Here is a 17,138-nt window from a genome sequence, read left to right on the forward strand (position 1 = left end):
AAGCCACTGGCTCTCGCTGCAGTCAATCAAAGTCAGATAGCCAATCAGGGGAGAAAGGTAGCAGGGCCGGGTTGGAGCTCTGTGTCTGAATGGATACAGGGAGCTGTAACTCGGCTCGGGTGCCCCCATAGCAAGCTGCTTGCTGTGGGGGCACTGAACAGGAGGGAGGGGCCAGGATCACAGAAGTGGGACCCGAGAAGAGGAGGATCCGGGCTGCCCTGTGCAAAATCGACTGCACAGAGAAGGTAGGTATAACATGTTTATTTTTATAGGAAATAACTGGAGACTTTACAAACACTTCAAGATAAAAAAAAAAAAAAACCTTCTGCCTTTACAACTCCTTAAGACCTGGTCGCCTGACAGGTCGCCTGCCATAGAGAAGCTGTGGACCCGTTCTAATAGGAGCGACACAAGTCGCTCCGACTTAGAAAAAGGGTCCGGAGCTTCTTTGGGGTGACCTGGAGCGACCTGCATTGACTTCAATGATATGAAGTCCGTGCCAGCCGCTCCGAGGTCGCGGTGTGAGCTGCGCGCCGCGACTTGTGAGGTAGCCCCTGCAAGTCGGATCGCCCCAATGTGAACGGCCTGTTGCAGAAAGGGTGAACCCTGTCAAGCTGATCTTCCTTCTTAGCAAGGGATCTCTCTGCTGATCCCTGTTGAGCAGGCAGATGACAGGTCTGTGCCTGCTCCGCTATGCAGAGCAGACATAGACACAGCCCCCTTTACCCTATGGGGCTGTCGGAGAGAACCAGACTGCTTGTCCATTTCCATCTGATCTGCTGGACGGATGGGGACCAGATCTTTATCTGTCTGTTTTTAGTGGGCCCAATGCTGGTGCTGACATCTGCCTGCTCCTTAGAGAGCTATGGATGGTCTGATCGGGTCCACCTGAAAAACTGACAGGCAGACCCAATCGGTCTGTCAATGTGATTGGGGCCTAAAGGTAGCTTCTTAAAGTGCTTTACAAAGAAAACAAGAAATAAAAAAGATAGACCAAAGAAAAAAACGAATTGAATCATGTACACAAAAAAAAAGTAAAGCAGACTCTGGCAGTAAGTTGTAAGTAATGTGTCAAGTCAATAGGAAGGCACCCCTCCTTGAAGCAGGTCAGGGGGAGGTCAGTTGCAGATGACATATACCTGTCAGTGAATTCTGATCTTAGCTACAACTCACACTGATGTAATGGACACAAGCCCAAAGCAGATCCTACAAAAAGTGAAATGAACTATTGAAGTTACATAGACAACTGATGTTCAGGATTAGGACCTGCATCGTACATGGTGTATGTGCTGATCGGGGAGATTAGCTGTCAGATTTCCCCCCCCCCCGGCCCCTCCCCTGTCTCCAGCACAGAGTACAGCGTGTGTGTGTAAACAGTCCCAGCACACCGTGTGTCCGCAGACAGGGCGGGGCCTCCCGCTGGAGGCATTATGCCACGTCGTGCACGCCCCAACAGGGCCCGCCCCCCTCGGGATCTCCAGTTTAATGACGTCACCCTGATTTAAATAGCCGGGACGGAGTAGTAAGCCAGGACTGAGCGAAGCTTCTGTGTGAGTGAGATCGGCACTGCATTGCACGGCACAGCGCGGGGCGGCTGACAGGTACGAGTCATACACGGGGGATACATTGCTGTATACTTATATTGGTGTCTGCTATGGATGTATAGAGGATGAGCTGGTCCTGTGCTTGTGGATTCTGTATGCAGGTTGTACATTGTCTGTATATAGAGGCTGGGAGAGGTGCTGAGTACAGGGAGGATGGAGATGTCTGATGCCAGGGTCCCTCCTATTACCTATAAGGAGGTCTATAGGACTTCACACACAGGTACAGTACAGCATCCCATCAGAGAACACATCTGGAACTCACCTGGAGGAGATCATCTGACAATCCCCCCCCCCCCTCATCTTTAGGAGATCATCTCAACCCCCCCCCCCCCCCATCTATTGGAGATCATCTGACCACCCCCTATTCATAGGAGATCATCTGACAGACAAGTGGACAACCCCGCATTCTATAAGAGATCATCTGCAATCCTCCATCCATAGGTGATCACCTTCACCCCATCCATAGGAGATCATCTGCGATCATCCCATCCATATGAGATCGTCTGCAATCCCCCCCTTCCATAGGAGATCATCTGCAAACCCCCCCCCCCCCAATCCATAGGAGATCATCTGCAACCCCCCCCCCCCACCCACCCATAGGAGATCATCTCCACCCCATCCATAGGAGATCATCTCCACCCCATCCATAGGAGATCATCTGCGATCATCCCATCCATACGAGATCATCTGCAACCCCCCCCCCCCCCCATCCTCCACCCATAGGAGATCATCTGCGACCATCCCATCTATACGAGAGCATCTGCCATTCCCCCCATCCATAGGAGATCATCTCCACCCCATCCCGATGTCTTGTTCTTCAGGCTGTGCGATCCATCTCCTGTCAGATATATCGTCCAAGTTCTTCAATCACATCACACGGAGATATCCCTGGAGCCCTGCCAGTGCTGTCCTCTCTAATATCAGGAGGTCCCCCCTCTCCAGTGCTGTCCTCTCTAATATCAGGAGGTCCCCCCTCTCCAGTGCTGTCCTCTCTAATATCAGGAGGTCCCCCCTCTCCAGTGCTGTCCTGTCTAATATCAGGAGGTCCCCCCTCTCCAGTGCTGTCCTGTCTAATATCAGGAGGTCCCCCCTCTCCAGTGCTGTCCTGTCTAATATCAGGAGGTCCCCCCTCTCCAGTGCTGTCTTTCTCCAGCTCTACCCTCCTCCTGACTCTCATCTATAGGTCCTGCCTGGTGCTCTCTGCTAGTGATCCTGGCTCTTCTACATTGCTGCATCTACTCATCAGAATAATCTTCCACTCCAGTTCTGTACTCCTCCTGACACCTGTAACCTGCTTTCTCCATCCACTCTCAGCTTTTCTTGGATTAACGTCCTGGTACTTTCCTGAATGTGGTGATCAGCCAGCACTGTAATGTCTTATTAGCAAGGGGTTTATTCTTCTACTCTGCCACTACTGCCTGCTCACCCTTATCAAGTATTGTCCTTCTCTAATGCATTTCTGTAGTACTGTCCTTATTCAGCACTTTCCTCCTATCCTACCTTCTCCTGTATGGTCTTCCTATCCTTCTCTTATACTGTCCTCCTGTCTTTCTCTAGTATGTTCCTTCTCTAGTACTGTACTCCTATCCTTTTTCTAGTACTGTCCTCCTATCCTCCTGTACTGTCCTCCTATCCTCCTCCAGTACTGTCCCTCTCCTGTATGGTCTTCCTATCCTTCTCTTATACTGTCCTCCTATCTTTCTCTAGTATTTTCCTTCTCTAGTACTGTCCTATCCTTCTCCTGTACTGTCTTCTTATCCTTCTCCTGTACTGACCTCCTGCCTTTCTCTAGTACTGTCCTTCTCTAGTACTGTCTGCCTGTCCTTCTCTAGTACTGTCCTCCTGTCCTCCTCTAGTACTGCGCTTATCCAGTATTGTCTTCCAGTACTGTCCTTCTGTCCTTCGCTAGTACTGTGCTTCTCCTGTATTGTCATCCTATCTTTCTCCTGTACTGACCTCCTGTCTTTCTCTAGTACTTTCCTTCTCTAATACTGTCTCCCTGTCCTTATCCAGTACTGTCCTCCTGTCCCCCTGTCCTTCTCCAGTACTGTCCCCCTGTCCTTCTCCAGTACTGTCCCCCTGTCCTTCTCCAGTACTGTCCCCCTGTCCTTCTCCAGTACTGTCCCCCTGTCCTTCTCCAGTACTGTCTTTCTCCAGTATTGCCCTCCTGTCCTTTTTCAGTACTATCCTATTGTCCTTGTCTAATACTCCCTGCTTCTCCCACTTTAGTACTGTACTCTCCTTCCCTGCCCTCCTGCCGATCTAGGTGTCTCTGGTCTGTCAGGAGCCACTTCTTGTTGCTTCTCAGCCAATGCTGGACTACAGACATTTATCCAATCCCCATGTAACTGATATCTTTTAGGATCTTCATGCTGTATATGGCCATAATTATATACGCTATAGACAAAAGTAAAAGAACTAATATGTGTGCAGGTGATATTAGCTAAAAAAATATTCAAGGTACCATTGTTACTCTGAAAGCATCGTCATATCATTTACACATGAAACATGGAGCTGTAGACCTGGTTCAGTCTCACAGGAATAAAGCAATATAGATGTGTTGAGAAAAGAATTCTCTCTTTCTCTCTCCCTTTCTCTCTTTCTCTCTCCTTATATATATCTTTCACTATCTTTCTCTCTCCTCTCTCTCACTACCTCTCTCTCTCACTATGTCTATCTCTTTCTTTCTTTCTTTCTTTCTTTCTTTCTTTCTTTCTTTCTTTCTTTCTTTCTTTCTTTCTTTCTTTCTTTCTTTCTTTCTTTCTTTCTTTCTTTCTTTCTTTCTTTCTTTCTTTCTTTCTTTCTTTCTCTCTCTCTCTCTCTCTCTCTCACTCTCTCGCTATAACTTTCTCTCTATTTCTCTCCATCTCGCTATCTCTCCCTATATAAATCTCTCTCTCTATATCAGTCCCTATCTCTCTCGTTCTCTCTTTCTTTCTCTTACTATCTCTGTCTCTCTCACTGTGTCTCTCCTTTTCTCTCTTTCACCCTATCTCTCTCTTCCTATATGCATCTCTCTCTCTCTCCCCCTTTCTCTCCCTATCTCTCTCTCTCTCTCTCTCTCTCTCTCTCTCTATCTCTATATATATATATATATATATATATATATATATATATCCCTATCTCTCTCACTCTCTCTTTCTTTCTCTTACTATCTCTGTCTCTCACTGTGTCTCTCTTTTTCTCTCTTTTCTCTCTTTCTCCCTATCTCTCTCTCTCTGTCTTTCGATTTCTCTCACTATCTTTCCCTTTCTCTCCCTCTCTCACTACTTCTATCTCTCTCTCTCTATCCCTATAATCTTTTTATACCCTCCAGTTGTCTATCAGCATGACTGTTGACATACATTTGAGAGGCAGTAAAATATGACAGCTGCAGTAATGTATAGGTTAAATATGCAAGAAGCAGCGGAGTTGACTTCAGGTAATCCCACACCTAACTCACCTTGTCACATTGGTTGCGTGACGAGCCATTTCAAACATTAGGTCTGCTAGATAACAATATGTCTAGGTGTACATTATTATGACTTAAATGTTCCCTTGCATGCACAGTGTGTCTGCTCTGAACAAAACACGTTCTCTAGTTTCCAATTGCAGTTATTAAGATCTTGAAATATCTCTGACATATTTTTTTTTTTTTTTATATAATATTTGAACTAGCCAATTTCTTAAAGCTGCACTTTGGCCAAAAAACATTTTTTAGCCATTTGCAACGTAACATTTATTGAACTTTAATGAGGTGCCTGCAATGTGCATCCGCTGCTGCGCTATGCAATACTCTATCTTTCATTCTCCGAGTACTGTACATCCAGTCCCGAACATCTGACACGGAAACTTGCTCTGCAGCCCGTTCTTCCCTAATTATAATATTGACATTTAGTAGTCAACATGTATCAAGGTGTGCAAATGTTTATACAGTATATGTTGCAATAAAACAAGTGCATTGCTACAGTTAATCCCAATCTGTATTCAGTATACCGTCACAGAATCTCAGTGGCTAAAATGGCAACATGTGAAGTGCTGGTAATGGTTGCACATTTGCATCATGTTATAAAGTGGTTATAAATTATTACATATACCCAGTGAAGTGGCTGGCCTCAGATGATACACAGAGATGAAACAAATCATCCTTCATAAATTGTGCTTGTTAAACTGCAGTCTTCTCTTCTTTACACCTGTTGAAAATCCAGAATTTATAAAGCTTTTCTGAGCTGTGAGACTAAAAAAGGTGGAGGGCTATAAGGAGTTGTAAAGTCTAGAAGGTTTTTTTATCACCCCCTAATACTTATCTGTGCCACCTCTCTGTCCAGCAATGTCCATGAGTTCATCTGCCGTCCTGGAACTGTCCCTCCTGATTGGTTGAGATACAGCTGCAGTGTGAACTGTCAGTTCGGCCAGGAATCAAATTGCATAGGTGTGAACACCCATGTGATCCGATTCTGGTGCGGACCAAAAAAAGAGTCCTGTGCGACTTTGGTCCGAATGCGATGCAAATTCAGCCATGCAACCTGCATGGCTGAATTTGCATCGCACAGACATTGCATGTGATTTGCACAGCAGTGTGTGAACTAGCACTAAAGGGGTGTACTTTTTTTCGCATCTCATGTCTGAGGTTTACAAACAATTAAGACTCGATTCACACTAGAGCGACTTGTCAGCCTGACAAGTCGCGGTCCCTCGCAGTCCATTGACTGCAACACAAGTCGCCCCGACTTAGAAAAAGGGTCCTGTACTACTTCGGGGCGACCTCTGAGCGACTTGCATAGACTTCCATTATGTGAAGTCAGTACAAGTCGCGCCAAAGTCGCGGTGCACGGGACTGCACAAGTTGCCCCTGAAGTACTACAGAGTCGTGCTGCCCCAGTGTGAACCGACTCTTAAAGCTTCATCGCTTGGCATTAGGATCTCCATTATTTTCAGTGGGACCCATTCACAACCCGAGTGTAGTGTCACCTGAAGCTCATCACTCCAAAATGTACACAAACTTATTTTTGAGCAGAGTTGCAAACCATGGTCCTAATCAACTTCAATAGGAGTGTCTCAAAATGCAGGAAAACATGCGTAACCTCATCTAGTGATAATTTTTCTATTGTCTAAAAATATTAATTAAAAAAATGCTCATGCCTGAAAAACCAGCAAAAACGTCTCTACAGACGCTCAGATTGTGGAAGATCTAAAGTCTATGAAGTCTCTTGGGGAATTGGATGGAGGTCCTGTGATCCTTAAAGGATAGGTCCACCCTAACACTAAAATCCCTGCATCTATAGACCTCCACGATCTAACACTAACCTATCTAGCCCTGTAAAGAAGAAATCAGTATACATACCTTTTTTGAAGCCGATCCGACCCAATCCCACGCTGAGTTGTCAGCCGCGGCTTCGCTGTGTAGGCGGTTGCAGAAGACACAGCCCAATGGAAGCTCCATAGTAAGTCAATGGGTGACGTCACTTCCCATTATTTTACAGCCGTTGTCGGCCATGTCTTCTGCAGACCTTCCACCACTAGAGACCTGGTCGGATCGGCTTTAAAAAAGGTATTTATACTGATTTCGTCTTTACAGGGCTAGATAGGTTAGTGTGAGATCGTGGAGGTCTATAGATGCAGGAATTTTAGTTTTAAGGCGGACTTATCCTTTAACACGTTGTTTTAGAAAGTAGAAATCCCATACAGAGGATACTAAAGACTGCAACCTGCCACCATAGAGAAGTGTGCCCTTGTGATGACCTACAGACGGTTATACGGTTATGGTGATATACTGTAATCATATACCTACTACCTTTTAGGCTGCCTTAATCTCCTTGCAATCACTAAAATCATCAAAGTTCCCTTTGATTTCTATTTCAATGAGAGACACACCAGCGCACTGCAAATACTCTCAAACTTCAGTTCAAAAGTGGAATGAAGACTGTAGGGATCAAAATGATTATATCTTTTTATATGATCTGCAATTGCATCTGTGAGTTCAAAGGGAATGGAAAGCAGTCTATGCAGAAACATTAGCAAGCCTTTAGGCTCACATTAATATATGCTGACACTGTTGGCGTAATATTAGTCATCTCCTAAAATAAAATCAAAAACATGTTTATAACTGATTTCACATTACCTTTGGCACTTGGAAGCTTTATATTACAAATGTGGCGTGCCATTGCTGTGTATGCCATCTTTCCTTTAGGATGAAAGACATCCAGTTCACTAAGAAGTCTGTGATCCTACAGCATCCCGGGAGCCAATGCTCCTTAAAGCTGAACTCCATGGTTTTTAGTGCCCTATTCCAAGTATACGTATTCTATGCTACATAAAAATGGCAACCAATGGCACACTCCATGGTTTTTAGTGCACTATTCCAAGTATATGTATTCTATGCTACAGAAAGATGGCACCCAATGGTACACAGGACGCTGACTTGCTGGGGTAGATTTACTAAAACCGGAACACTGAGAATCTGGTGCAAATGTGCATGGTAGCCAACCAGCTTCTAATTTCAGCTTGTTCAGTTAAGCTTTGCCAAAAAAACCTGGAAGCTGATTGGCTACCATGCCCTGCTGCATGAGATTTTGCACTCTCCAGTTTTAGTAAATCAACCCCACTGTGACCAAAACCCAACCAGGCAATGTAAGGTGGCTTCGGCTTGGCTCTCCACCCCCAAAAGAGGTCCCTCAGGCATGTTTTGCCCCCTAGTGGGCTTAATCCTTAAGGCCTCACCGATACCGAAACGCATCTGAGGGACCTCTCCTGCAAGTGAAGAGCAAAGTTGAAGCCACCTTACCTTATGTGGTTTAGTTTTGGTCACAGTGAGTTGGCATCCTATGTGAATGGTTGCCAGTTTTCTGTAGCAACTGGCAGACTGTTTTATTAGGTAGGAGCATTAGAGCGGTACTTTTTTTGTTTGTCTACAAATACATATTCTATACCTGTTGTAATGACTATTATGTTGAAATTAAGCCAGTAGTAGGCTCCTTTTCACATGTTTTCCCCCATATCTTTGCTCCTTTCTTGTAAATAGCCCACTGTTTACAGAGCTGAATAGCTTACGCTTGGGCCAATGTAAGTATTTATACTCCATACCTGTTGGACTGCTTTGGAAGCAGAGAATCACTGTAGAAGTCAGTGCTACTACAGTGATCAATGCAGTATTTTCTTGTGTATTGTTTTTTTTTTTTTTTTCAATAAATAATAATAAATACATCTGCTGATTGGTCAAGGTAGAGAGTGCAACATCACCACCCCTCTTCTCCGCCTCGGTCAATCAGAGAATACCTTGTCTTAAAAAAAAAAAAAAAAATAGGTGTTTTGTAAATGGCAACTGTGGCAAGAAAGCGACTCATTGCATTCACTATGCAGAAAGGCAGATGCTCAGCAAAGGACCCAGGGGACCGCCTTGATCACTGTAATAGCACCTTGACCAATCAGCGGATGCCTTGTATTCAATCAAAAAAATACACAGGACCCAGGAAAACCGCAGCAATCACTCTAGTAGCACTGACTACTACAGTTATTCTCTGCTTCCACAGCCAGTTCCGCAGGTATGGAGTATGAATACGTACATTGGTCCAAGCTTGAGCTATTTAGCTCTGTAAACAGTGGACTATTTACAAGAAAGGAGCAAAGGATATAGAAACTATGGCCCTCCAGCTGTTCAGGAACTACAATTCCCATGAGGCATTGTAAATCTCTGACATTCGCAGAGATAACTAAGCATGATGGGAATTGTAGTTCCTGAACAGCTGGAGGGCCATAGTTTGGACATCTTTGATATAGAGGGAAAGCATGTAAAAAGGAGCCTGCTATTTGCTGAATTTCTAATAGTCATATGCAATATTCTATATTTACCTTTATGAGTAAAGAAAGACAGTGTTAAAAATAAAGTACTACACAGTCCGTGTGATGTTAGTTTTGTTGTACGTTTCTGTATAGCTTCCCTTTTATACATCCACATTTTTTCCAAACTTCAAAGTTCTTCCTGCAAGTTAGCAAATCTTTCCGATTTGTGGTGTTTCCTTCATATATAGAAAGCTGAACCTTTTCAGGTCTTTCAAAGGCTTCAAAGCATAGATCTCTAATTTAAATGTTCAGCTTTAGAAGTTTGATAATAATAACCCATAATTTTTTAGGTGTGGGAAGCTCTGCGTGGCTACACAAAGTATTAAGTGGAACATAAGGAGTGGCTGTGGCAAGCTGCAAGTCTCCTGTGGCTTATAGAAACCTAAGGATAACTTACGTATAAGTCCTAATTAGAGGTGACACACCAAATTATCATGCACACTGTCGTAAACATGTCATTTAAAGCTTTGCAGATTGTATCAAGTGAGTAGTGTAAGACTAGATTAACTAGACTGTCTCCTCCCTGACGAGGAAGGGTTGCAAATAATACAACAAAATATTCATTGTATAAAAATATAGTATTACTTGTTAGTTGCCATACTAGTGATAATGTCTATGCATTGGATTGCTTAACATGGTCAATGTAGTTATGACATTATTCTACGAACACACAATAGAAGGTGATGTTGGCCTTTTTTCCACAAGGAACACATGGGAGCGTTAAATGGTTGATTGAGTGGGTGGAAGATCCCACTTTTGTCTTCGTAAAGGCAGAGGAAAATTGGAAGAGTAGAGGACATCCTTTGAGTTAGCTATTGTCTGAAGGTCCTTTTTTATGACTGATGCATGGACAGCATGCTTCTGAGGTCCCAGAACACCCTTTCTATTCCAGTTTTGTCTTCAGAAAACAATAGCAAACTGCATTGTTCGGCTAGCTAAACATGGGTAGAGTTTTGTTCAGACGTTCATATGGAAATTCTCAAAAATTGTTAGTCAAAGCATGTGATAATACCATTGGTGACTCAACACATTTAATTAGCAGACCTTTGAAAATGTCGATTTCCATGCCAATTGTTTGAATTTTAAGGTTTGATTTCAAGATGTATGGAAGTGATGTAATGTTTATGCCTGTGGCACTACTATATATATCAGCTATACCATATATATAAAGAATGAATGTTCTTGGCAAGCTCATGTTACAAGAAGTGATTCTTCTCAATTGGAAACCCAATTGACAGCTAGAATTGAATTGGTTTAGATAAGAAAAGAGGGACATCCTTCGCCTTTGATTGTTCCTAACAGTGCAGTTGAAAGGGTCGGCAAATTGTCCCCATTAACAATCAGCAAATCTAACAAATTACACAGCAGAGCTCAGTGGGGAGAGCTCTGAGAGCTGATTGGAGAGATAAGACACACCTTCCTCTACACAGCCCACAGGAACAGAGCTAAAGCCCCGTACACACGAGAAGAAATTCGGCCGGGAAATTTCGTCCGACGACCGATCTGCCAATTTCGGCTTGTTAGTATGGTGCTTTCGACAGCCGACTCCAACTTTTCGGCTGACAAAATCCTGGTGTGCAGGCATTAACATTTTTGTCCTCCGTCAAAACACGTCCGATTTTTGTCTCATTAGTACAGATTTCGATGGGGAAAAATCTTATGAGCAAGACTAGGCATGCTCAGAGAGAAAGAACACAAAGAAAGCAATCCAACACATGACATCACTTCTGAAGTAGAATTCTGTTGTATGGGAAAATTCATGTGCAGTCTAGAGCACATTCCAACCAACAGACACCACTCTGGACAAAAGACGGACGACCGGTCGGCGGAAATTCGTTGCGTGTGTACGAGGCTTATGGCTGTCAATCACAGGCTGTGTACTCCTCTGTCACCATTTTTTTCTTGGTGTCAGGAAAACTTGCCAGAAATGACTTGTGCTGATAGCAGAGGAACAAAGCTAATTGAGATAAGTACACACTATAGAGGGATATTCTTTGTTCATATTTCAAGTCATCTGCACAATTAAAGTGTTATACATGGACCCCCAACACGTGGAAACCAAAAGTTCAGCATGACAGCCAGGAAATGAATTCTGAAAAGGTGACGTTAGCAGTGGCCTCCTACCTAAGACACTCATGGCAGATGTTTTTCAAGTAGACACTGTCCCTTTGGCTATTCAGGACAAAGTTATAGTGACTTTGCAACGCACCCCCCAACCCTTGATTCTCTGTGGCAGCAGGTGATCATACCCAATACTTTCAGGCATTGGGGAGCATGCGACCTCCTACCGAGTGACATTGCTCTGATCTAGTGGCCAATTGCAAGGCCCAATCACTGTTACATGACCTGGCATGTGACGTCACAGCTCCTTTTAGCGTTTAACACTAGGCCCTACTAGGAATTTTAGTGCCCAATTGCAACAAAGGCAGGAGCAGCGATGAAGTAATGGTCAGGTGAGTATCAGTGGTTTTGGGAGGCTTTAAAAACACACTTTAACTTATATGTCTGGCTTTATAATAATGATTGGTTATTGCCAGCCTTTAAATTAGATCAACAGATTGTAGGTGCAGACAGATGACTATTATGAAAAATAATATGGCATGGCTGCAATCACAGAGGTTCTTTGTTTGTAAAACAGGCAACAAAATCTTTTTGGCTCACCTGACCACCAAACGGTGGGTGCTTGAAACAGTTTCAGTGACTGCCAAGCATTCTCAAACCTTTTGTTCTGAAAAGGTGAACTTAGCTTTACAGCTGGGCACACATTGACAAGTTCATTGGCGACAAGTTGCATCAACCCAGACTTGGCATGCAATAACATGGGCGGTGAATTAATCCTCATGCTCAAGGACCCAATTATGGAAAATGTAACTTTTGCATCAACTTTTATTAAAACAATGCTGTTTTTCTGCTAAAGCTACAAAAACAAATGGATGAAATACCATGAAAATATCATCTTGATTTACATGCATTGTTAAAGTTACAGCAGGTGAACCGGTGAGTCAATAACCTGAGATAATTCCTTCTCAAATGTCAGGTTTGCTCTTTATTTTGTTGTTTCCCATTTCACTGTATGATCAGATGTCAGTTTTCAGTGTTTTGCCTGTCTGTGCTCACCGATGATGGATCGAATCTGCTTGGTTACTATACCCTCGTGTCCCCTTTCTTTTCCTCTAGTTCAGGGGGGTCTCCAAACTTTTTCTAAACAAAGGGCCAGTCTACTGTCCTTCAGATTTTAGGGGGTCCGGACTATGGCCAGTGGGAGAAGAAAATGTACTGGTGTCAGTTGGAGTAAACAGTGCCCCATCTTTGATACTACGAGAAGGAAAAGTGCCCCATTTTTGGTGTCAGTGGTAGGAATTATGCCCCATGTTTGGTGTCAGTGGGAGGAATAGTGTCTCATATCAGTGGGAGGCCTAGTGCCCAATAAAGGCAAGCAAAGGTCACTTTTGGAGACCACTGCTCTAGTTATACAGAAGCCCACATTTATCCCTTGAAGGAAAACATTTTCAGAAAGTCTGGAGTTTACTTGATACTCTTCATTGGTGAACTTAAGTTGTTGAAGGTGCAAGCTTTCAAGTTAACTTGGATCCTTTCTTCAGGTTTTTCTACATAAATCCTGAAGAAGGGATACAATGTATGCCAAAAGCTTGCATCTTCAATAACTTAAACTAGGCCTTCACATCCTCTAATTATTTTAATTATTAGGTTCTATGATATTTTTAAAAATCCACCCCCCCAAAAAAAAAAAATTCTTCTGCGGGAGCCAAAATGCTCTTCCAGCTTTTCGAACTTAGGCATTTTCCCCCCTTCCCAAATCCTACCGGGATATTTACATTGTACGTCCCAAGAGGCTTTAGGGCAATGCCTAACACATTGTACGTATATAGGGCCGCGTCATTAGGGGGCTCGATGCAAGAACCTGGAATGAGACATCCTAGTCCTATGAGAACGCCATATTTGAAGAAGGCATCATGGAATCCATGATTCGCTGGGTATGAGAGTATTTATTTTTTTGAGGGCATCCAGTAGTACAGTTAAGGGGGAAAGAGAATTCTGAAGACGGTAGTGAAGTTCCTCTTTAAGTTAGCCAATAAACGGTAACCTCTTTAAGTTGGCCAGTTTATTTTTTTAATCCACTGCTTACCTGATGCTGGATTGTCCTCAATTCAGATGCTTACCCATCCAATGGATCCTGTTTATCCTGCTGCAATCTGCTTCTCCGCTGCCACCACTCAGGTCCCATATCGTCATCCTCCTCTATGACATCATCAGGAGGAGGTTGTCTCTTTTGGGTTTTGGCAACTCTCTCCTGATGATGGTCTGCCAGGCCCACCTCCTTGTTCCATTCATGAATGGGAGCCAAGGCCCCCTGGAATATGTCATGTGCATGTCCCAGGAGGCACCAGAAGCGCAGCCAAGACCATAATGGAGGAGAGGGTGGGCTGAAATGTAAAAATTGTATTAAAGGAAGCGAGCAGGAAACAAACCAGAGGATATTGGGGGGAATGCGTTATGTATAGAAGAAGATTGCAACGCACTATTCCAACGAACATGTTCTTGTAGAGATGGCTTTGTATGTAAGTAGGTGCTGCAGAAATCACTGGCTGAAGATAGTGAAAGTGAGGGAACGTCACCAACACACTATGGATCTCCATAATGGGTCCGAAACATTATTCAGTGATCACATTGCTACAGCAGAAGCAACATTCCAGAGCCTCACAGGACTTTCTTATCAGGCAAGTGACACATACCTGATGAAGGGGTCAGGTGAAACTCCGAAAAGTTGCTTCTGTTGTAACAATGTGATTTCTGAATAAAGTTTTGGACCTATTTAAGGGATCCATGGTGTGCTGGTGATGTTCTCTCGCTTTGTGCAGCAGAAGGGGAGACAAGGGTTTTGGAGGAGGAAAAGTTCAACCATAGAGTTAAGTTACGCTTACTGCATTCATTTATGGCTCACGAGTATAACAACACTGCAATTGCAAAAGAAATACAGCAAAAGAGGATTCTATATAAAGAGTAATCACTAAGGCTCCATTCACAACTGAGCGTATTGTTTTCATGCGTTTTTCGGGTGTTTTTCAGGCGTTTTTTTGTTTTCGGCTTTTTTCAGGTGTTTTTTTGGGCGTCTTTCAGGTGTTTCTTTGGGTGTTTTTTGGGCTTTTTTCGGCATTTTTGTTTGCAGGTGTTTGAAGGCAGGCATTGACATCTGACCAAAAACGCTTTTAATCTGCCAATAAAGAAACTCATGAACTTTTTGAGCTTCAGGTGACAAAACATTCATATGTGAACAGGGGCCATTGAAATGAATAGGATTTTGCTCGTTGGGCGTTTTGGAACTTCAGAGATGAGCATTTTATGAGCTGAAAAACGCTCAGGTGTGAAGAGGGCCTTAAGCCCTGTACACACGATAAGAAATTTGGCCGGGAAATTTCGCCCGACAACCGATCTGCCGATTTTCGGCTTGTTAGTATGGTTCTTCCGACTTCGACTTTTCGGCCGAAAAAATTCTGGTGTGCAGGCTATAAAAATTTTGTCCTCCGTCAACACACGTCCGATTTTCGTCTCATTAGTACAGATTTCGACGGGGAAAAATCTTATGAGCAATACTAGGCATGCTCAGAGATGAAAGAACACATAGAAAGCAATCCAACACATGACATCACTTCTAAAATAGAATTCTGTCATACGGGAAAATTCGTGTGCAGTCTAGAGTACATTCCAACCAACAGACACCACTCTGGACAAAATACAGACGACCGGTCGGCGTAAATTCGCTGCGTGTGTACGAGGCTTTAGAGCAACTTGTGATGGAGATTACTCAATTCTGTTTGCTATGGGAACTACTTTTGATTGGCTGTGGTGATTACTCTATTTTCCCCACTGCTCTCTGTGTTTTTATATAAGCCAGATAGTTTATCCCATTGTCTTTATATGTGTACATATTTCTGTGCATTCTTTGGATAAAGCACTAGGGTAAATTGATGAGTTACACAGGGTATTCTATGGCGTGACTGTAAAGGAATATGCTTGGACATGTCCCAGGCAGTGTCTCTCTCTCCTCCCCGAGAAGTGTGACTAAACCGGGACCCAGATGACACTGCATGACGCCGTGCTGTTATTAGCAGCTCGCTGACTCAGCCGTTTACACACTACTACAGGAAACCTTCATGTTCGTGCCGCAGGAAAATGCAATAGTCACTGTTATGTCTGTATCAGATCAACTTATTTTTTTTTTCTTTCTTTTTTTTTTTTTTCTTTTTTTGTGGGTTTGAGTTTTCCTTTTCACCTCTATCTTCATCTTTCTTGATTTCGGATCCTTCTGGGGGTGATTGTAGCCGTATCAGTGCACTTATGACAATTGAGTACTGCCCATGATACTTTTTTTTTTTTATTTGCACTAACATACAATTTTTCAGGACAAGCTTTCGGGGTGTGCTGGGACTTTGATGGAGGGGACACACCCTGAAAGCTTTTCCTGGAAAAAAATTGTATGTTAGTGCAAAAAAAAAAAAAAAAAAAAGTATCATGCATAGTACTCAATCATTTCTGATCTTTCCGTAATGACAGGTACACACAATCACATAGAAATCTGCAAATGTATGTTTTGACTTTACAATTATTCCATTACAGTAGAACCTTCTATAGTTTCCTTATGTCATCTCGGCCAACTGATGAGAAAAAAAATGCACGCCCGTGCTATCTTTGATATTATTATATGGTGCCACCAGTATGTGCAGTGCTTTACAAAATGAAGGCAGACATGGCAGTTATAAGAGGAATCAGATAAGTTTATTCAGGGCTTTTTTTCTCCAAGTATAGGTACAGGATCTCTCCCCTGCGGAGTCACCGCTTGTCTCCACCCCCTACCCACCTCTGAGCACTGTCCCTGGGTTCCACCCCCCTATCCACCTCCCAGTACCGCCCCTTTTAGAGAATACAGAACCAAGTATCATTTTGTGGCGCTAAATAATTTGTATGGAATTTGTTAATAACAAGAAAAGCAGAAAATACTAATATAAAATATATAAAAAATATATTATGAAAATATAAAATAGATCCCCTGCAGCCAGCAAAAATAGACCCCCCAGCAACAATAGATCCCCAACAGCTACAATGTTCTCTACCCCCAGCAACAATGGACCCCACACAACAATAGACCCAACCCCAGCAACAATAGCTCCCCCCACACAACAATAGACCCCCCACACAGCAACAATAGACCTCCCGCAACAAATGACCACACCCATCAACAAAAGATCCACCCCAGCAACATTAGACACCCCAACAGCTCTCCCAGCAGCCAGCAACAATAGACCTCTAGCTCAATAGTAGATCCCTTACCAGCAGCATAAGACCGTTCAGCAACAATAGATCACCACAAGCAACAATAGACCCTCATACAAAACAGATCCCCACCAGTGACAATAGATCCCCCAGCACCCAGCATCAATAGACCCTCTGGCATACCCCACACTCTTTGCTATTAAATAAATTCAGTGCTAGAGATGCCGGAACTGCGTTCCCCCCGCGTTCCGGCATCTCTAGCACTGGAAAAAAAGCCCTGAGTTTACTAATGGCCTGTACAGGGTGGATTTGATTTAAATCAAGTTGATGTAAATAATTTAAATCACTAGTAGAAAAACTTGATTTAAATCAACTTGATTAAAATCATAATTTTTAAAGAGCAACTGTCATCTCTGTCCCGCAGCA

At 43.3% G+C, this 17,138-nt stretch overlaps 1 protein-coding gene across 1 annotated transcript in view; it reads left to right on the forward strand.

Annotated features, from left to right (window-relative positions):
* The first annotated feature begins 1,464 nt into the window (after positions 1–1,464).
* LOC309547437 (cyclin-dependent kinase inhibitor 1-like) overlaps positions 1,465–17,138 on the forward strand; it is a 41,729-nt gene continuing 26,055 nt past the window's right edge. Inside the window, exon 1 of the mRNA XM_082247294.1 lies at positions 1,465–1,601. The gene's annotated coding sequence lies outside the window, so the exon portion shown is untranslated. The remainder of the gene's footprint in view (positions 1,602–17,138) is intronic.

Source organism: Pelophylax lessonae (genome assembly GCF_965119305.1).
Source record: "Pelophylax lessonae genome assembly, chromosome: 2".
In the NCBI taxonomy this organism is placed as follows: Eukaryota; Metazoa; Chordata; class Amphibia; order Anura; family Ranidae; genus Pelophylax; species Pelophylax lessonae.